Source organism: Onychostruthus taczanowskii, unplaced genomic scaffold, assembly GCF_017590055.1.
Source record: "Onychostruthus taczanowskii isolate IOZ18803 unplaced genomic scaffold, ASM1759005v1 scaffold34, whole genome shotgun sequence".
In the NCBI taxonomy this organism is placed as follows: domain Eukaryota; kingdom Metazoa; phylum Chordata; class Aves; order Passeriformes; family Passeridae; genus Onychostruthus; species Onychostruthus taczanowskii.
In genome coordinates this window covers 5,842,357-5,864,519 of record NW_024500794.1, presented here as the reverse complement: position 1 = coordinate 5,864,519, position 22,163 = coordinate 5,842,357, and positions in this window count along the sequence as shown.

Genomic DNA, 22,163 nt, shown 5'->3' with positions numbered 1-22,163 from the left:
CTCACAGCTGTATATTTTAATCAGAGCTACAAGTCTTAAGCTGCGTGCAAATCAGGCCTCTACTGCCCATCTGATGAGACTGGGAAGTAAATCCATAGGGTATCTCAGGAGGGACCACCACAACAGACTAGTCCAATGCAGACCACAAAACTTTTCATCAAAACCTGATTAAAAATCACCTTTCAGGAAGATTTAACTTATTTACAGACTTTGTACAGTCTCCCATTCTGCAAAATAAAGCAAATGGTAAACGTCTCTTTCGCCTGCCCAAGCAAGACCAGTGCAATTTTCCATCCCACCGGGGTGCTAACTGGTAGGATCTTTCCTGTAGGCCGGTATCTCCTTCAGGAGAACTAGGGAGAGCACTTTGGTGTTGTGACATCGAACCTTTTTCTTCCTGTGTGGTGCTCCATGCTAATGGGAATGTAAAGGACAAGAAAGATCTTTCTTGCTTCAAATCCTCCTACCCACCCCCCGTCCCAGTCCCAAGGGTCCTGTGTGATACGTGTTTTCCTTTCATCCCTGCCTGAGAAACTCATGTTTCAGCATTAGCATGCAAGATGGAAGAGGGCCAGCATTTCTGGGACTATTTCATCCCAGAGATTGCTTTCAACTTTTCCTCACTGCTTCCCCAACACTAACTGCAGCAGAAAACCCTGTCAGTTTGTTACCTGCTCATGCCCCGAGGTGGTAAGCTGCATCTCTCCACTGTCAGTGATGCACTAAGACATGGTGACAAGAACCTCTCACCAGAGGCTGTTTTTGGCAGCTCAGGTAAGAGGTGCTCTATAGGGCACATAGCAAAGGAGGCTCAGCAGACAGGGGAGGTGGCTTCTTGTCTCACCCAGTAAAGAGGTGTTAAAGTGACTACTGCAACTTTTTCAAGCCCTGACATTCTTTGTCAGTCTGATGAGAATGCCCATGACCCAAGTGGCCTCCCAGGAAGCGCTGTGTGAGATCCACTCTCCTTGTTGGCCACTCTTCACCATCCCCCTTTAGTCATCATCTCCCGCCCACCTCCCACCTCGGTGCAGCTAAAGCATTTCCATTATTTATGAGACATCCCTTGGTGCTTCCAGCCCAGCCTTTCTCATTCTTACTGCTTTTTGCTTGGCATGTTGAGGTCCATGGCCCAGAAGTCAATATGGCTCAACACTCATCTACCAAACACAAATCCCTTGAACTTTTCCTTTCTGGTACGGTTTGTTTTAAATTAGCAATGTGAGATCATTGTGCGTGGTTGCACAAACAAAGCAAAAGTCACAAGTTTTGGATTAATGGCTATGGAAGCAGTGCCTTCTCAGGCTGGCTGTAAAATATGTAGCATACCATCAGCAGCAACACAGACCAGAATCATGGCAAAAGATGGAAAAGAGAATTCATCATTTCAGACACACTCTATTTTTTTGGGCGCTCTCATGTTTTGATGGTTTATCAGTGAGGCAGCCAGCTGGTGCCATACTAACAGGTTTCTTCCACCTTGCTGTGCACAAGGAAACCATGTAGGACATGATCAGTGCATTTCTCAGGTACCATCATCTGACAAATCCTTGGCCATCACCAATCCCTTGCTCAGGATACTGAGCATTTTATTACTGAGTGCTCAGTGTGTGAATAACCCTTCCAGTGCAGCATAAGTAGGTTTGAACTCCTTGTAGTGAGATCACTCACTGCACTACTGCTCTGCAGGAAAATGGGGACTATATTATTCTTTTTTACAAGGCCTGCATTTGCACGCTGACAGAGGAGGCCCAGAGGAATACTTCCTCACCAGACAGCAGCCAGACCTTAGCTGTATGACCTTATGGCTCGCAGACAGCAGTTTTAGTAGCACATCCAAAATAAACCTATCCTTTGTCCTGATGCAGAAACTGCATGGAGGCTCTTTCATTTAGAAGTCATTCCTTGGACAGCTTATTCCTCCAATGGCCTGGGAATGTTGTCAGCCTCTCCTGTGAACTATTTACCACATCTGCCTTTTGTAACACCAAGTTATTTTGCTGCCTTGTTCCCTCTCCAGCCCCCACAGCACAAAAATAATAGTGCACACACAATTAAAGCCACACATAACTCTCCCAACATCTTCCGTTGGCCTTCAAGGATGTCCATGGGTTTTCCCACTGTGAGTGAAGGTTTCTCATTCCCACTGTAATAGCCCAGAGCTTGTTGTCTAAATCTGATTTTGAATTAGGCAAGGGTCCATGGTTCCATGTCAATGCCAAGATGTGGGTGGGAGCGGAGTGAAGGATTTTTTTCCTAGGGATTTGAAATCTCTTCTTACACGGTTTCTGAAAGATTTCATCTCTCCAGGAAGAAGTCTCTCGAGATGAGCTGTTTGTGCAAGACTGCCGTGTGGGCTTGAATTGGAGCCTTCAGATGCAGCCAAACCAAAAGACTGCTTTTTCCCTCATTTGGGACCAGTCAGGATCCAAACTTCAGGGGAAGATTTTGATCCAAGAAATTGAATCTGAGCTGCTCTTATCTTCAAGTGTTTCAGATGAAAGGATCGTCTGAGCCAAAGAAGGCATGTGAAATGCAGTCACCCTGACTTAGTTGTGGCTCCAGGCAGGGAGATGTGATGGGACAGTAAGGGAAGCTGCTCATGGCTCGGGTGGGCACATAATGAAGTGACTTGACAAGGGACACAAAAATAGTCCATAGCAGAGACAAGGAAAAAATTATCTAAATATTGTTTTGTTGTCCCTCTTTAATCCAGAGAGACTACTTTGGCTGGGCCAAATCCACAGCTGGTGTAAGACCCTTCATATTATCCAAATGTCCAGGAAAGATACAAACATACAGATTGCGTTAGGAGTGATCGCCATTTCTAACTGGAATTTATGACAGGAGCCAAAGCTGGAGTTCACATGAAACACATCCCATTTCAAATCACCAAAGTCAATGCTTGAGTTGGATTTTCTTCCATACTAAATATCAAGGCTGAAAGCGTGGGAATGCCTTCTCTTGAAATATATCTTATTTCCACGGTCTGGCTAAAGAGGTCCCTCACTCCCAAACCATTACAGCCTTTGTTTCTTTCCTAAATCTCATACCACCGACGTTTGCCGTGAAATCACCGGGTCAGCGTCCCCCTCCTGGCTGTACTCCCCCATTCTCCGTGAGCTTGCTGGGTTACACCCCAGGTTACACACAGGGAGATGAGCTCAGAATCCCCAGAAGCGAGAGATAAAATGCTGCCAAGTGAAACCCACACTAGTTGCAGAGTCATGTTTTAACCTTGTCCCATCCCTCCCCTTCTAGAATGCCAGCCTGGGTGGGAAAGTTGAGGAGAAATAAGATGTTATATTCATCCCGGGGAGCAGAGAGACGGGGGATTTGTAACTGGAGACCAGGAGGGAGGCGGGGGAGAAAGAAACACACAGAAATATTGATGACCCCCTACGTGGGCAGGTCGGCTGTCCCCGGCGCCCCTTTCACAGCATGTTTGGCATCTCTCGGCGCCATGCATCCTCTACGTGCATGCCCCTGCATGCAGGCGCGGGCGGTGGGATTGGGGGGGCGGCTTAAAAAGCCTCGCTGAGAAAGGTATTTCTTGTGGGGAGAAAGACTCGGGGGGGGGGGGGGGAAGAAAGAGGGCAGGCCCCCTCGCTCCCCACTGAGTCCATTTCTCCTGCTTTGCCGGAGCTGTCAGCCTTGAATCCCGGTGGCGTCCCGTAACTAATTGACGGCAATGGGGGCCTTTGGGAGCCGAAGAATACGCATCCTTGCTGGGCGAGCGCTGGAGCAGGGGCTGCGCGGGCAGCTGTGGGGGGAGATAAAGGGCGGCTTTGAAAGCCTTTGTGCCTGCCCGCAGTGCGTGCGGGCGTGTGTGTGGCGGGTTTGCGGCCAGGGGAGGGATGCCGGGCTGGGCGGCGCGGGGGGAGCGCCGGGAGAACCGCCGGGACAAGTGAGGTTCTCCCACAGAAAAGGGGCGGGAGAGGGAGGGAAAAAAAGAAAAAAAAAAAAAAAAAGCAAAAAAAAAAAGCCCCAAAGGGCTCGGGGAGCGAGATCCCGAGGAGCGAGGTGCCCGCGCTCTCCGAGGGCATCGGCGCTGCCGGCAGGGAGCTGGCTGGATGGGGGTTCGGTGTAAAGCCGGGGCCATCGGGAAACTGCATCTCTGTTTTTCATCCTGCCCTGGCCCAGACTGTAAAATATCACCCGCCGGCACGGCCGCCAAGCTGCGGCTTCGAGAAACAAATCCCCTGCTGTGTTTTTTTTCTGGGCTTGGGGAACGGGCAGAGAAATCTCGCCTCCCAGGTGTAACCTGGCAGCTTTGTCCCTGTGGTCATCCTACTCTTTCCTGAGGATTCTTTGATACCCACCAGAGGAAGGGCTAGATTTTTTTATTTTTTTGTCCTGAAGCCAGTTGCACAAACATGTCCCAGCACCCCAGACAAAATATTGTCCGGGAGACATTTTTATGTTTTTGGCTTGACTCATGCAAAAATGCCCCATTGTCTGTGACATTTTAAGAAACAATCTCTGATAAAAGTATTTGCACATTTACAGCTGGAGAGAAATAAATTAACCGCTTGCATTTCTCTGGGGTCTGTCACTTTGGAATTTAATAACAGAAGCAACCCAATGGGGACAAGTGTAGAAGAAACAGCTCCCAAGGCAGCTGGGCAAGGGTGCAACTACCAAGCAAGCCCAGCACAAAAGTAGGGGCAACAAGGGACACTGACATTTTAGACCTAATCTCTACCCAGTTTTTGAGAGAGAAAGTGAGTGTTTGAAAGATGAGGCATCAGTTCATAGGTTTGAAGGCCAAAAGGTATTATTAGACCAGCTAGTCTGATTTTCTGTGTTATAAAGACCCCAGTATGATACCCAATTATGTTTATATTGAGCTAAATGACTTGAATCTGACCAGCAGACACTTTTTCCCCCCTTTGTCACAGTCCCTTTGTCTCTTTATTTCAACTAGGCCCAATGCAAAAAAATGCTTGGACCCAGCCAGTCAAGAGCTCCTGGGCATTTGGCAAAATGCATTTTTCATTCTGCATTTACCTCACTTTAGTAGATGCTCTATTTTTGCTAGATCCTACATGTGGCAATACAGAATGGGAAAGCCAGATCCTCACACATTTGCTGGCTGAGCAAGGCTAATTGCCCAGCTCTAGGCTAAAAGAGAGAGGTGCCCAGCTATCTCCCAGGTCAAGCCCAGAGGCCCTTGGGAGTAACCCAGTTCCCAAAAACTGTTGATGCTGTGGGTGAAGCAACGAGTCCTCACTCCTTCTGTTGCCTGTGAGTTATACACTACAGGAAATGGGAGCTGCATCTCCTGGGAATGATAAACACCTTTTTGCTTAGCAATAGGTCAGTGTGCTAAAGTTTCTCCATGAAGCCAGAGTGGGCATGTTCAATGCAGGGAGAAGAGCAAGCCCTGGGCAGGTGGTTGGGCTTCCTCAGAACATCCAGCCTCTCTGGTACCCATCCAGCAGCTGGCTACTGTCTCTGCCCGTTTGAATTAATGGTATTAAAAGGTGGCTGATCAATTTGTGCTGTTGAAAGAGGAGAGATCCTTGACTATCCATAAAAGCAGTTTCTTGTGTTGTTGGGTTGTGGTTTTTTTTTTTTTTTTTTTTTAAGAGCTAGAGAAAAGCATTATTATTAGAAAAGCATATTTATCAATATTTTTGAAACTTTTTTTTCTGTTTGTTTTTAGTCACATGGGTGACGGTGTTCGCGTCTCCATTTCCCAAACACCCCTGGGGCCAATGCAGCCCTGTCCAAGCTCTGAAAGATGATGTTTGGCCTATCTAGTAACTGCTGGCTTGAGCCCAAGCTCCCAATGAACTCAGTAAAAAGATTGACTCAGCTTAAAAGGGAACATGACCTTAGTCTGTACCCTGAACAATAGTTCAGGAATGGCTGCAGGCTGCAGTGACCTGTTGCTGCTTGTGGTAGTCACACTGCGGGCTCTGGGCAGCTCCGAGCATCTTTAGGCTCCATGTTTGTAGAGCACCCCATGTGGAATCAGTATCAATTTTCTGATGGATGCTTTCTGATGGATGCTTCCACATGCTGTGGCAGCAGATAAGTGATACAGCAGAGCTTGTCCGTGCAGGTGTGAGCAGGGATGGCACTGCTCTCCCCCTGGGAGCTCTGGAATTTCAGGCAGCTGTTTTGTCTGCAGAGGGGTCACTGGTCTGTGTGGGAAGACTGTGACTGCTGGCAGAGGCATCAGTTCAAGCCTACTGATTGCTCTCTCTCATCTGACAGTAAAAATAATTGTTTCAGATAATACAGCATTGTTCTTTCCATGTGGAAAAATCAGAAAGGCATGCAAAACTCTCCCTCTTTTTTCCCTGCTAATTGCCTTGATTTCTGCTTCCACATTCCCAGCTGCCGCTTCTCTCCAGGTTGCCCTTTTTGACTCCCTGATTAACTTCTTTGTCCACCCGTTTACCACTCAGGACATGGCGACCTTTGGATGTAAATCTGCACTGACGTCCCTCCCATTTGCCTGCTTTTGTCGTGGCTGACATCTGCGAGACTCCTTGTGGTGGAGATGGGAGAGAGCCGAGTAGATGTGGGATCTGGGCAGTGCCCACCCCTGCCAGGGCTGCTGCCCACCTCCACTCTGTGTTCATGGCTCCCCGTCCCAGAGCTCAGTGCCTTAGCCTGGCATGAAAGAATCACAGATTTTGGTCTGCAGCTCCCAGATGAGACATGAGTGTAGGTGCAGCCTTCAGCCTCTGCTGTCTACTGGCTCAGGGGTTCCTGAGTTGCTCATGGCACAGCTGGTTCTCACCTCCTTGATTGACACAGACAATCTTTATTCCAGGTTAATTTGGACAGGCATTCTTCTTGAGAAAGCCCAGCCCACCTACGGTGCCCCTTGTTGTGCCTTGGAGCCGCTGCTTTTTGAAATGAGAGGCTTGTCTGGAAGACACTCCCAAAGCCATGACAATGCATTTGCTCCTTGTGTTACCTCAGCGTGCAAGATGTCCTACCTGCATGGCAAATGTCTGACAAGCCTCGCAGCTGTGAGGGGGCCACAGACCATTGCAGAGCCTGGCTGTGCACCTCACATCAGAGCTGACAGGTGGGGTGGACACAGAACCATTTTCCAGGAGCAGGGCCTTGTAGATTTTTGAAGCAGAGACAGCTTTTTCCCAAATGATGTCCCAGGCTGCAGCATAAAGGCCTTATTTGCTGTGAAGTGGGTTTTATTCTGCACAGAGTTTGACCACTGGGATGTGGAGTGCTGCCTCCTGGGTCCATTGTGATTTTTGGCATCATCTCCTGAATCCTGCTCGGAAGCTTTCTGCTTTTCCGAAGTCCTGCCCAGAGTTTCCACCAGAGACGTGAGATGCCAGTTTAAGGTTCCGCTTTCCAGCACTGCGTAGGGCTTTTGGCTTTAATTACCCAGAGCCCCCTTCCCCCAGCCTTCCCCTTGTTCCCAGCACAATGAGGTCAGACACCTGCAAAACTGAACTTTTAGGGAAATGGCCCCGGAGCAGGACAAAGGCGTTAGGCAGTGGGGGATGGGGACATGAGGGGCAGGCAAGCAGCTGCAGCAGAGGAGGCACAGCTGGATCCCTGCACAGCACTGCCTTCCTGCCTGCCCCTGCTTCATCCTTCTAAGGCCTGTTAGAGTAGCTTCTCCTTGGGAAAGCAGAGTGGTTTCTCCTTGAACTCTGGTAGCACCATAGCTGCCGCGTGAAAGGGTCCTTGGACAAGCTTCTTGCTGAAGGCCTCTTTGAACAGTTAAGGGAAGTGATCTTGTTTGATGTTTTTTCACTGAGCCCTTTTCTTCTTCTCAGTTTTACCCAAATGGAGAGAGACAACTTTGTGGAGGTTGAAATAAATGAGCTCTCCCCATCCTAGTACAGGTACTAGGAATGGACAAGTTCCAAATCTCCGCCTTGGCTCACTTAGATCACAGTCTTTCTTCCTTCACTGGAGGTGGAATGCAGATGTGAGCTGCAGATGTGAGCTGTGTCCAGATGCTTGAAAGACTTAGATTAAGTACTTTCCTAAAGGAAAATGAACAATAAGCATTGCAATTGTGCAAATGGATATGAAGTTGTACTTACATGCTCAAGAGGTGTGTGAGCTTTACAGAGCACTCTGGGCAAATGGGTTTTAGTGAAATCATACATGGATTCATCTGTACTAGGGGTTTTTTTGTCTCTTCCCACTCAAAAGAAAGGAAATAAGAGGACATATCCATTCCTTAAAAATGGGAAAAAAAAAAAAAAAGGATTTAGAAAGAAGCAAAGAAAAAAGAGAGCAGGACTTACAGATGACCTATGTTCCCATCACCAGTCTGCTTCTCTGTGCTCCCATATGCAAAATGGGAAGAAAAACAGTGAGTAGATAATGAAAACGGGACAACAGATAGGGTGGAGTAGGTGGACAATGAGGGGGAAAAAGATTAAAAGGGTCATCAGTTCTCATGCTTACAGATTCAGCTCAATATACTAAGTGCCAGGAGAAAATCTGTGGAGTTGTATCATTGAACACCTTGCAACAAGATTTCTCATTCTTCTTATTGACATGAGGCAAGTGGACCTTGCCCAACAGCACCTGCTTTCATACAGCACTTCTCCCTGTGTCATGGAGGGCATTGTATGAGAATTGTGTGAGTGTAAGAAAGCATCTCTTTAATAAGAGATGGCTGCTTGGAAGGGCCAAGTGAATTCCCCACCCCACAGAGGCAGCAAGTTAAGCCGGACCTTCGGACAGTGTTGGCTTGAGGATTTCCAGTTTAGACTCCTTCTCCCTTCAGAAGGGTTTGTTCTGCCCTGGAAGGGTGTCAGGCTTAAAGCCTTCTCGCCTCGCTGGCACACTGTGGGAATGTTGCTGAGGGGGTTCTGTGCCTCCCACCATCTCTCCTGAGGTACGACCCACTGTGTTGCTGCCTGGGCTGGGAGGTGGTGGTGAGGGGCAGGGATGAAGGGGAGGGGGCGGGGGGAAAAGCTGGTGAAGAGGGTAAAGGAAGCAACTTTTTAAATAAAAAAAATAAGTGATGAATAGATCGGCTAATCCCAGGAAACCTTGAGAATATAGAGCAGCGTCTGTGGAGCCTCTCTTTTTTCTTTTCTTTTTTTTAATTTTCCTTTCTTTAATTTCGCTGCAGCACATATAATCAATTATGGCTTGAATTGGGGATAAGGGGAGGGAAAGTACTTCAATTCATAAATCAATTTTATACGGTCATCAGTCAGGTTGTGAATGCAAATACCTCTGTCGGTTTAGGTTATTCAGAATTAATTGACTCCCACCGGGCTGGGCTGCAGATGGAGAGAAGCTTTCTCACAAAGTCTGCTCAGGCTCAGCATGGGGGCAGGCAGGCGGGCTGGCTTCCTCCTCCTCCTCTTCCTCCTCTTTCCTCTCCTGGAGCATTATCCTATTGGCGTTGAGGAGAGTTTTGTGTGTGCGTGTGTGTGTGTCCCCTCTGTGAGAGGGAGAGATGCTTGAAGAAAGAAAGGGATATGCAAAGATTAAAGTCACAAGCCCCCTCTTCAGCCCTGGCCTGTGCAGACACTTTTATGTGATTAGGAATGCTTTGCTTTCAAGGGTTTGCTTTTAAGCCTTGAGCTTCTCTTGAACTTCTCCAATAAGAAAACAAACAGCAGCGTCAAAGCCTCCCCTGTGCCTGGAATTTGAGCTCGAGTTGTGTCATTAAAAAGCCACTTCGCTACTGGGTCTTTGGCATCTGAGTCACTGTTTCAAAGCCAGTCTGGGGCAGGGGAGATCGAAAGTCATTAAACATCTAGTGGTTGTTTTGGTGGCCTATTGAAAAATGGGTTTGGAGGGTTTCAGGGCCACTGAGAGGACACAGAACAAATGCTGCCACCTGAATCCTCCCTCCTCCTCCTCCTGCACCTTCTCTCCAAGGCTGAAATATCTGGCAAGCGGGGGCTGCATGGAGAAACCCCAAAGGATGGATTTTCTGGAGGGTGAAGAAGTGGGTAAGCTGCAGCCCCTCTTTTCCTCCCCCGTCAGCACTACCCAGGTCAGCACACTTTCTGGGCTAAACAGCGGGGCAGAGCTGGCCGTGTACTACAGAGGGGGCTCCCCCAATTTCCTCACACACACCCCCACACCCCAGTCCTCTCATGGGACAGCACTCAGCCTGGAGGCTGTCACCCCACGTGGTACCACAGGGCTATCACTCCACTCCTCTCCTGGCCCCATGACCCCTTCCCTCCTCCCTGGCCAGCTCCCTTTGTCTCACTGGTTAGCTGATGCCATGAGTTCCCCCACACAAGGGACAGTCGTCCTGGTTTTTCCATGGTCTCACCACCCAGTCCAGGCCTCAGACTGCCTGGCATGTCCACCACATCAGCTGCTGGAGGTTTGTGTCTGGTGTTGGCCCTTCCCACACATCACATTGAGGAATGGCTGGGGAACACCACTTCATGACAACTCCTGGGAAAGATAATTTGTATTAACATCCAGGTACGTGCCTTTCCCTCTTTGTTTTGGCTTGTCACACCTGGGCTTCTTCAGACCAGGACATATCAGCATCAAACTGCAGGAGCTCATCTAGAGAAGGAGGCCATCAGTCATGCATCAGTAGATACCTAACTATGAGATCAATTGCCAAAACCAATCAGAGTATGTAAGCCTGTTTTCTGCCTGGGGAAACTGAGGCACAGATAAAGATGTGGCTCAATCCAAAGCATCCTACTTTAAAAAGTGGCATAGCTGGGAATAAAGCCTAGGTCCTATTGTCTGCACTCTTGTAATGGTGCACACCAGGACTAAGACAGCAGACCACCAGAGCTGAAGACGTGGGGCACATCCATGCCCTCTGCTCCACAATGGGCTAAGCACATCAGGTTTCAGCAGGGCTGGAGGCATTGGCACATGAGTGGAGTGCCAGAGATGACCCAGTGGAGCTGATCCCCACAATGCCATGGAAACATTAGGTCAGACACACCGAAAGCTCAGAAGAGGCTGTGGAGGTAGTAACAACTGGAGAAGAAGCTTGGCTATGCTTAAAGGACCCCGGGAGGAGAAGGAGGAGGCTGCAAAGGAAGATGAAAGGAGCTGTCTGTAGCTGTCTGCAGTTAAGTGGAGAGGTGGGAAACAGCTTTGCAGTTCTTCAGCAGGAAGCGTGGGGAGCAGGTCTTGGCAAAGGGAAGCAAAAGGGAGAAGCAGAACAAAAGAGCCATGCAACTTCCACTCAATGCTTTCCTCCATTTTGGGCAAATCTGCTATTTGAACAGCAACCAAAGAGCCAGGTGCTTTGGATGGTCTTCTACAAGGCTCTGCCAACTTCACAGCACCCCTCAGCTGCAAAATTCTCTGCTAGTTTTCACAGATGCAATTTTGTCAAAGCCCCCTCCCACGACCCATTCTGCCCCCTCTGCCTCTGCTGCAGTCAGGGGCACTCCTACACACGCCATCCTGCCGCCCCATTTCCCCTCAGCACTTCCCTTTCATGACACACACTGTGGACAGTAATTGATGAGAATATGAATGCCCCGAATTCCTCATCCTGTATTTTTTGAAATGAACTTGGCCCATAGTCTAGAGAAGGTAAACATGGGATTGTTAGCTCCAGCACCAACCTGGAAGCCTTAGGGAATTTACCACCCCTGCCACATGCTGAAGTACAGCCCATTAGGAATGATGGGCCTTGTGTTTGCAAGCCTGTCGAATCTTTCACACTGAAAATGAGAATTACTCAGACCAATCAGGCTGTCTTCTGCTGAGGCTGTTGCACCTTGTAGGTTCACCATGGCCAGCACATTGTCTCTGCTGCACCTTCTCCGTATGGCAGTGCCAGGGGGATGTCCTTCTCTGGGGCTGGCAGTGACTGGGAGCACGGGATGGGAGCATATTATATGTTTTGTGCCTGGTGTAGGAGTACCAAAAAGCTTTTGCCATATGGCTCTTCACATGTGAAGCCTGTGCTCCTTCTTCCTGTGACAAGCACCAGGAAATCCATGCATTAGATGCATTAGACAAAAAAGTGTCATGATGGCCTTCTGCACATCCAGGTCCCATCCACCCACCAGCCTGACAGTAACCAGGTCTGACTCTTGCTAAACACAAGTCTCTGGGACCAAAAGTTGGAATCTGTGCTGCCTCTGCTAAGCTTTGCCTAAATTCCCTGCTGAATATCCCTGAGAAGATCTGCTTGGTGTTCAGGTTGGAAAGCAGTTTAGAAAAAAAAAACAAACACCCTTTGGGATCTTCCAGCAAATCCATAATATGTGAGAATTAACCTATTTTTAATGCACTGCCTGCTTTCCCCACACTCCCTCGCTGGTCCAAGGCTGGTTCATCTTTCAGAGCTGAACAATGCTTCGTGTGTTTCTGTTTGCTCAACATTTAGCGGGAAGGCCTTCCTCTCTTCAGTGCTTTCTTAGCATTTTTAAATCATGTTTATAAAGTCAAATACCTAAGTGACCAAAAGAGCGGCAAGAGCTGCTTCTCTGCTCTGCAGGGTACTGAAATCTCCTCTTGAAGTCAATGGGGAGGGCCATGCTCTGCTGAAATCTTGATCAGAGCTGGAGCTTTAGCAAAGGGGAGGAGTGAGACCCTTGCCTTACTACACAGCTCCTTTCACAGAGGCCCGGGGAAGGAGGGGAGAGGTGGGGGGGGGGAATCTTTACACCCATGGTGGGACTTCTGAAGAATTTACAGTCATCTTTCCTAGAGACACTAAAGATTTTATAGCCTTGGTACCAGTGGTTACAATGCCCTATGGAGCACAGAGCTGAAAGTATGCCAGGGACCCCTTCATCTCACCAGAGGCTGGAAGGTGGCCAGGGGCTTCACACGGGGAAGTTTATTTCAGAGAGGGAAGGGAGGGAAGAAGCTGGGAGGGAGAGAAGAGGGGAGAGAGGCCGAGCAGAGGGGGAGAGGGAAGGGAAAACAAAGGCATGTGAGACGGGAGAGTGAGTGAAAGAGGCAGGATGGAGAGCAAGGGTGGGAGAGCAGAGGGAGGCAAAGAAATGAGAGGATGCCAGCGTGGGAGGAATGAGAGGAGAGACCTAGAAAGGAAAAACAGAAGGGAGAAATGAAAGGGAGGGAGAAAAACATTTTAGAAGTGGCAGAGGGAGGAAACATGAGACGAAGGAATAACAGAAAAGGAGTCAGAAGGAGGGAAAAGAAGAAGTAGCAAATATGAGTAAAGTTAGAAAGAAAAACAGGTTCTGAGTGCAGGTACAAGGGGGAGGCTCAGAAGCACCTACAAGCCCAATCCCCCAGACAAACCCAGCACAGAAAATAAGGCTTTCAGTGACTGTCCCCATTCTCCTGCCAAGTCTTTAAACTGAGAGAGGAGCCAGGGAGCACTTCTGCATACCCAATTCTGCACAGACTTGCACACCCAGGGTCCTCTTGGGCAGATATTCACAAAAATTAATATGCATTTATATATGTATGTATGTGTGTGTGCATGTGTGTGTACCCTGACACATGTGTGCAAGCATGTCATATACCCAATGCTATGACATCCATGCTTTCCCTCTTCACAATGCTGTGCACCTGCTGTGCACATGCAGACTCTCCCTGTGCCTTCACCTGCCTCCACAGCCATCCACAAACCCAGCCTGAGCTCCCCTCACTCCTCGACTGCCTGCAACACAAGGCTTACACTTTGTGAAAAATGCTGAGGTTTGGCTCTTTGGGTTCATTCCATGCTGGGGAGAAAATGAGCCTTTAAGATGTTGGTTGTTCTTTTTCTTGTCTTTTCTTTTCTTTTTTTTTTTATGAGGGGAAAAAAAATCAGACAGAAAAATGAAGCCAGCAAGTGTTCCACCCCAGAACTTGAAACATGGACATACATTTAAGAAATGGTTTCTCTGACCTGGTGGTCTGCGAATGTAGATTTAAGGACGATTGTGGTGGTCAATTATAGCCTGGTCATTTATAGCCCTGTGAGGCTATGCTTGAGGCCCGTAGCCCAGGAGTTTCAGTGCTGTCAGAGCACTAGAAAGCCAGTTCCATGTTCTTTGTCCTATGTCCAGCAAAATCAATATGCTGGCACATCTCTGGGTGCAGTAGAGTGATCTCTGAGCTCTGCATCTGCTTGGTTTGCCGAGGGGGGAGTGTTTGTCCAGGGTTCCCTCACAGTGGTGTGTGCCTGTGAGCAGAGCCAGACAAACCTGGGGCTCTCAGGCCAGAGCGGATATCGAGCTCCTGCCAACAATCCACTGCCCATCGCTGCGTTTCTAAAGCACTGTGTGCCAGCTCAGCCTCAGGGAGGGTCAGTGGCAATCCCTTAAAGTGAACATTGCCCTCACCCTGGTTCTCTCTCGTTATAATGGACAGAAAGGGGCTTGTAGCAGAGGTTTTCTATACTTTTATAGGTGTTGCCAGAGCCCAGAAAGGGTAGGGAACCAAAGGGCGAGAGACCTAGCAATTGCATACTGGGGTGAAGAGGCAACAGTGGTTTAATATTCTGTTAAAATCGCTGTGCAAACTTTCTCCTGTTAGAAAAACACTGCACAAAGGCCCTGGGTGATACATTGTTATGGGTCTCTCTCATACGGACAGTAACCACAGCTCCATGCTGGCGAACCACCAGAGGAGGTAGATCTGTGCATGCCACCACTGCAGGAGCTGTGACAGCTGTGACAGCTCTGAGCACCATGGCAGGGCCGTGAGGATGCCAGGGGAACATGCTCTCCATGTCAGTGTTACTGTCAGACCTCCTGGAGGACAGCTGAACGTTTTTGGACACTTAGGGGCATGCTGTCCCCTGCCATAATTTGGCACCAGCTGAGTGTATTTGACTTAAGATGGATGAAACGTAAAGAGGCAGACCTCCAGTTAGACAGCTCTTGGGGAACAGCTTCAGGAAGGGATGCATTTATTTCAAGACCTTCCAGATGCACATTTCCTTCAGCTTGTAATTCAGCCTTTCACTTGTTTGGTGGTGCTTATCTAATGCCATTGTTTTTTACAGCCCCCCCTGTGAAACACCACTGCTTCAGAAATGGCCCTGTCCCCTCTCTGCCCATACTTTCTTTGAATATTTTTTTTTGCTTTCCTATAGAATAACCAAGAAATGCATAAGGTATAGTGCCTCTGGCAAGGCAGAGAAAGCATGAATCAAGAGAAGAACAGGAGTGCAAGCTGAGCACATCTTCTGTACCCAGCAATGGAAGTCAAATTTACTTTATTTTTTCTGTTCTAATTTGGCCACCAGAAGCAGCCGTAAAGTCAAGGCCATCTGCCTTGGAGATGTGTGGTCATTTCTTCTAGGAGAGAGTACCAGTGAGCCTGCATGTCAGGGCAGGAATAGAAAGGAACTGGCCCTTGTGCCAAGACTTTCTTGCTAATCCAAGGAATTCATACACACACAAAAAAAACCAAAACTGAATTAGTTCAAACTATAGTCCAGAGGGGCCCTGGCATCCTCAAGCTATAAACAGAGAAGATAAATGGATCTGTTACAAAGCCACATTTCTGGTAGGCTTGGAGGAATGCAGTGTGCTCAGTACACGAAGAGAATCTGCATGGCTTTGCACAGGTCTTTACTCTGGGGCCATGCACTGCTGGCTGATTAAATCTTTTACTCCTGCTGGTGAATAATTATCTGCCTGACCTGTTCCACTCCAGGCAGCACGAATACCCCATTAGTGATGTCTTCCCAAATAAAACGTGGGGCGCTCACCCCTCTTCTGGCTTTACCTGGCCTTTGGCAATGATGCTCAGGCCAGAGGTTTCAGTGCCAGGTGCTGGGTGCTGACAAGAATGTCCCCAGCTTCAGGGACCCCTGTGGGAAACTTGGCTCTTGCAGGTGAGGAGAGCACTGCCTCCCAAAGGAAAGAGCCTGGCACCTTGGGAGGTGTGGCCCAGGGCCTTAGTTCTGATGTTATTCCATTCCCTGATTTTGGAAGGAGCGGTGGAAACAATTAGGTCTCTTAATTTCTCTGAAGCAAGATCCAAATACAGAAAAGAATACATCTCCCAGGCAGGGAGAAGTGGGGAATTAACTGCCTTTTTTTGGATGAGATCAGAGAAAGCTGATTTATGAAGCAAAGAGAAAGCAAAGTGCTTTTATGGGTAAAATGTTCCCTGCTTATTTCCTTTCTGTCAGACTACATTCCTCCCACGCTTCTGGCTGCAAGCTTGCTCCTTGGAAGCCTGTTTAAGTATTTCAGCATGTGATGATTTAACTGGGCATGGATTCTGACAGATCTTTGCAAATAACATCACAGGAGTTGCTGGAGGTGACAGCCTAACACCGACTCGGGGCACGTTCAGGAGGACAGGGCTGGCAAAGAGAAACCCAGTCATCCCTGTGTGCTCCCAGCCTCTGCCAGGGCCACTCTGAGAACAGGCCCTGGGAGACACCCCTGGCCATCCACGGAGGTGGGCTGTGCCTGGCAGCCTGCTCTATCTGCTGTGTCCCTCGGACAGATGGAGGAGACGCGGCACCGAGGGCTCCAGAGATGAAGCCCCACGGAGAGCGGGGGCGTTTGGTTACAGCTCAGGTGGAGCAAGGGAAAGCAGAACAGGAGAGAAATCCAAGAAGTTGGGTGTGGAATGAGAAAGTTTCTGCAATCGAATTTCCACACACAAGGCTTTCAGCTCCTGCCGATGTACATATAGGAAGGGATGAACTCAGGGGAACTCAGGAGGCTTATTCCTACTAAGGGAGAATGTAGCAAACAACTAGCACTGAATTATAGGGCACCAGAATTACAGGCTGGACATGTGAAGTCTGCCCCGGTGGCATGGTGCCTAGCGACAAAGACACCCACCCATGACAGATCTAGCTGCAAAGCTGCATCTGCTGCACCCACACATGCAAGTACAGCCCAGTTTTCACTAATAAAGGTGGGGGCATCAATACTGTCTCCACTGTCCAGAGGAACAGCAAGTGGAACCACACTGGTGGAGCATGAATGTGGAGCAATTCAATGCACAGATGTAGGAGGCTTTGCACACCCAGCAGACCATTCTGGGGATTGCTGGAAGGTTTTGGTACAATTGGCTGTCACTTCTGACCAGGCACTACCTTGTTGATGAGGTATCAACCAGAAGGGACTCCAGAGTAGCCCCAAGGACACCAAAAGGTCCAGGAATGGGAACAGTCAAAACACTTGACATACCTTGGCAGAAGAAAATTAGCAAAGGAGGTGAAATGAAATCAACCCCCTACGAAGTCAGGCAAAACAGGAAAATATAGTTTAATAACTGATAATGACATAGAGAAGCCCCCACACTCAGACCCCAAACTGCGGTAGGTTTACAGGGAGGAGGGGAGGGCAGGGGTGGGAGCAGGGGCTAGGGAAGAGAAAGCTGTACGAATTTACCTCTCTCCCCCCTGCCCCCTCCTTTTTCTTTAAATCCCCACCTAGTCAGGAGTGCTCATTAAGGATAGCTCTCTTTTCCCTAATTAGCCTGCCCCCTTCCCTTCACAGGGCTCCAGACCTCTGCCATTCAGCAATAACAAGAATAACAAGAAACTCATTATTTTACAACCTGGGCCGGGGAGGAGGGGAAGAGGGAGAAGATGGCTTTGTGATGTGCTGCTTGGAGGAAAACAAGCTCAGAAAAACCTGGGTTGAGGGAGGAGTCCCTCCTGTTAGGGAGACCTTGTCTCCTCTTAAACACTCTCTTGCCCTCATGCATGCCTGCACTAGAAGTAATACTATAAGGAATGAGGATTTGTTTTGGGTGGTTTTTCTCCTTTTCTGCAGGCTCATTCTTGAAAGTTGTTTTTCTTTCTAGCAATCATACGTACGTGTACTTGATTTTATGTGAAAAGTAACCTCTGGGGACCATGACAAGGCATGAGCCACCGCAGCCCTGAGCTGGGGAGGAGGAGGTGGCAGCAGTGACACTGGGACACTCCATGTGTTATGTGGTCTGTATTTGGCATTGTCAGCATCAGGAGGCTGTGATGGTTTGCCTCGGGGAGGGCAGCAGAGGAAGCCTGGTCTCAGCCCGGCTTTCCCAATTCCCTTTCCCTCTCCGATGCCGAGCTGTGCACGTGCACCCATCGGCCAGCCCAGCTGTGCCCACGTGTGCGAGGTCCCCTCCAGCTGTGCCACCCTCCGTGCCACAATGGCCCCTTTGTGACTTGGGCACCTCTGTTCTGCATCCTGCTGCCGATCCCCTCTGGAATAGCATCCCAGAAAACCTCCTCACCAGCAGATGTTTGATTTCCAAAGCTGCTGTGGGGAAAAAAAAAAATAAAATTAAAAAACCAAAGAAACCTGTGCCTATTTTATACCCATGGAGCAGAGGTGGAGGGTGAGTGAAATGTCTCCCTGACAGACTCCTTGGGTCCCCGTTACAAGGGGACATGTCATCATGTCATCAAGAAATGACCTTTCCTGAGTTTTGTGTTGTGTAGCATCCCACTCCAGAAGCAAACAAGCCAAGTCAGCACGACCAAGCATGTGTTTAAGTGTTGTTCTAGATGAGAGGAGAAAAAAAAAAAAATGCTCGCCACCTTGCAAAATCAGACCCACCCTGAGCATTTGGAATTAATTTTGTCAAAACCAGCTTATCATCTCCATAAATTGTCACAAATCCACTCTGTTTTGCAGAGCTAAACATTTCAACATTTTATGCACATTACCAGTTGCACCATCTTTGCTCAATTTATGCCTCATTTAAATAACTTATTGCATCAGATATAGGGCTTTTTTTATAGCTCAGTTTTTATTCTCTTTCTCATACTCTCTTTAAGACTTTTCTAAGTCTTTCAAGATGTTCTTTCAAGCCCTCAGACCAAATTAAAACATCATTCACTGCACTTCAACACTCTAGCAGTTTCTCAGAGATCTGGCAAATATTCTGAAATACCTCAGAAGGAGAAGAAATCCCAAATAATGTCTGCCTTAGCTTACACGTTGACATTTGAAGCATGAATGTCCAAAGCTGTGCCTCAGAAGTAGGTGCAGGCATGTAAGCAAGGGTTCCTGAATTTTTCTGAGGTGACAAATACCCCATAATAATGTCTTGAGGGATTTACAATATCAATTACTTGGATTTCGCCTCCAAGCCTTTCTTACAAATGATGGTTCATATTGTTTTCTAAATTCATGTTCATGTCTTAACTCAGTTACATCTGCAAACGGGTTTGGATTGTCCTGATTGTAAATAGACAAACAAGTATGTATCTGCTGGGACTGAGATTTACTGTGCCAAACCCTTTTTAAACACTCTTCTCTTCCTCCCACAAAAAAAAAAAAAAAAGCTGGAACTCCCTTGATTTAGAGCAAGGAAAATTGTTTCAGCTGAAATTGTTTTCTTCATGTAGGATTTTTTGTGCCTAACCCCAAAACTTTGGGCCACCTGAAACATTTATCAAACTGACATCAATTTCGCTGAATTATTTTAACTTAAAGAAAAGGAGCCCTCTCTGCAGGGATAAGAAACACCCAACCTCCTGCTTAGTTCTTCCCTATTTTTATGGAAGTAAAGTGTCCCAGAATATCTGTCAGACTTAGCAAAGATTGTTGTTCAGCCTTTGGCTGTGATCAGCTTTCCCCCCTCCCAAGAAACCCTTAGTGAGCACATGGGTTGGAGAGAAGGTGTGTGACAGCTTCATGGACAGCCTGGGCTGGTGAAGGCTCTTCCAGACTATGGAAACATTCAGGACTTTGCCTTTTCCTGCTGGTAAAATACAGCTTTGCTTTTTTGGTTACCATCGCCCTCCTGCCAAGAGGGTAACTTGGATATTTTGTCTGTGCTGACCGTCCAGCTGGGGCCAGGACATGTCATGGCCACAGCAGGAAGGAAGAGAGTGCCCCAGATCACACATCTGATTTTACATCTCCTCTCACTTCTCCTGTTTCAAGCAGAAACACATGGCAGGTATCTTTACAAGCAGATAATATCTGCATTACACAGTGCATCTGGATTGCACTTGGAGGGGAGCCCCAGACTTGCTTCCAAAGGCAGACGATGGCTGTACTGAAAGTAGCGGACACGGGAGTGTGGGAAGGACATGGCGTGCCACAGCTGATCTGGAGGCATGAGCATGGTTGCCCAGGGGCTGATGGATGAAAAGCACCTACCCTAGCTGGGCAGCACAGCTAGGGAGACACGTTCCCAAGAGGCCAGAGTCATGCTTGTGCCAGTCACACACTTTTCATTTTCTCCTTCATCCACTTGTTAATTATGTGCTGCAGTCACATCTGGGTGGACCAGTTGCGATCACAACTGCTGGAATAAGAGGCAATCCCAGCAGATTCCACATGTCCTGGAGGTGGAGTTGGAGGTGAGAGAGATCTCACCTTCAGGCAACTGCAGCCCTGGGCTGCAGGGTCACCTACAGCACAATGCCAGCCATGCTGTCTTTCACACATGAGAGCACAACAGGAAGTGAGGCGTTCCCAGCTGGGAAAAGACAATTTGCAGCTATTCTGAGCTGTACTGGTTGGAACCCTCTTGTGAAAACAAACTGAGAGAGACGTCCCTGGTCAATATTGACCAGCACTGCTAGGACAACACAGGCAGCTTTATTTGGTAAGAGGGGGAATGGAGGAAAAAGCCCCAAGTTTTCCTTCCGCCCTGCTCTGCTCCATCCCTGCTGCCCTGGGGTGCATTGTCCTGCTTTATCCCTGAGAAGCACGTGTGTCCGGTAGCACCACGGTTATTTTTAGGCGGACTTGGCCAGCATCCATGGTGGTGGTGGCTTTGGTGAGCTGGGAGAAGCAGACTTTTCTCTCTCTGCCTTTCAATGTTTGGAAACAGTGAGGCTGCCAAGGCAGCCTGTCTCCTGCTCTGCACTTCCAGCCTCTGGAAAGTGAGAATGAGCCCTGAAAAGCCTGGCAGGCTGTCCAGGAGAGCTTGCCAGGCAGCCGGCAGCACCCTGCCAACAGTAGTGGCCCTTTGCTGCCATCAGCCAGGGAAAACTGGGGCAGGGGGATGGAGAAGGGGAAGTGGCAGCAGAGCAAGAGGCTGGAAAATTGCACAGGTCCCTCTCGGGAAGAGCCTTTTCATTTCCTGAGCCTGACTCTGCATTTGTTATGGATGGGAGCAGCAGGGGAGGTTGGAGCAGGGGGAGGTGGGGAAGAGAGAGGCATCCACCACAGTGGATCTGGGATTTCTCGTACATGTGTTTGGGACTGGGTCAGTCTTGCTCAGGGGAAGGAGGCTGCTACCATTGGCCAGGCTTGGAGACCAGAGCAGTTTGTGACAATGAAGACAGCCTGGGCCAGGACACTTGTGGGCCTCCCCCTTGCCTCCTGATCCCTGGTTCGGCCATTCTTGGTGAAAAGGGGCTAGGACATCCCTAGATGGGATACAGTGAAGTGGCAAAGGACTACTACACCAGGGATGCTGCAGACCATGAGCATGGCTGCGTTGTGGGCAGCCCAGCAACCGGATAATGGAGAGGTGTACTATGTCCCTGATGGAGCAAAGATCAAGTCTAACACAGAAAGCAGACCGCTCAGTCAGCTGACATTGATACTGCTATTTTTGCCCCAGCTACTCAAATCTCACCTCTGAATGAAACCAATTGTTTTCTTGAAAAGGAGCAGGAGGCATGTTTTTCTACCAAAAGCTTTGCAGATACCCTGTGCCTCAGCAGGAGCAGTTAGGCTCTCAACAAGGCAGCAGAGGCAGCTGGGGCTGAGGGACAAGTCTTTCTGAAATGCTGGCATCAGTTTCACCACAGACTCTTGTGGGAAGCCCACTCCATAGGCCAGCAGCCTCTCCTCTCCTGGCTGCATGCCAGGATAGCAGGTCCGGGGCAGTGTCTGGAGCCCCCTTTTTCTCTCAGAGCCCCTCCATTCCTGACTCTGAGCTGTGCCACTGCCAAAAAGGCAAAGGAGTTCAGTGTTTGAAGGGGAGGGAGAAGGAAAAGAGGAGGCGCAAATGCTTGCGTGTGTGTGTGTGTGTGTGTGTGTGTGTGTGTGTGTGTTGGGGGGAGATGGAGACACCGGGTAAGAACAGACCAGCTTTCAGAGTTTGGCTAACACCCTCTCCAGCCTCTTACTCAGCATACACAGGGTCCCATGATCTGAGTAGCAGCCCCTCTCAAGCCATTGTGTGCCTGACCTGCTTAAATAAACGGTGTTATTTTAAGCAAGGGCAGTCGAGCATTTGCCGAAGGTCCTTCTCTTTCTTGCTCCCTTTCTCCTGTCCTCATTCCCCCCCTTTCCCGCTGCTTCAGTTTCCCCTCCCACCCCACTTTCCTTTACACAGCACGATTAATCCATCAAACCGAATGGGGGGGAGGAGGAGGGGCAATGAGCCCGCACTCCACTGAG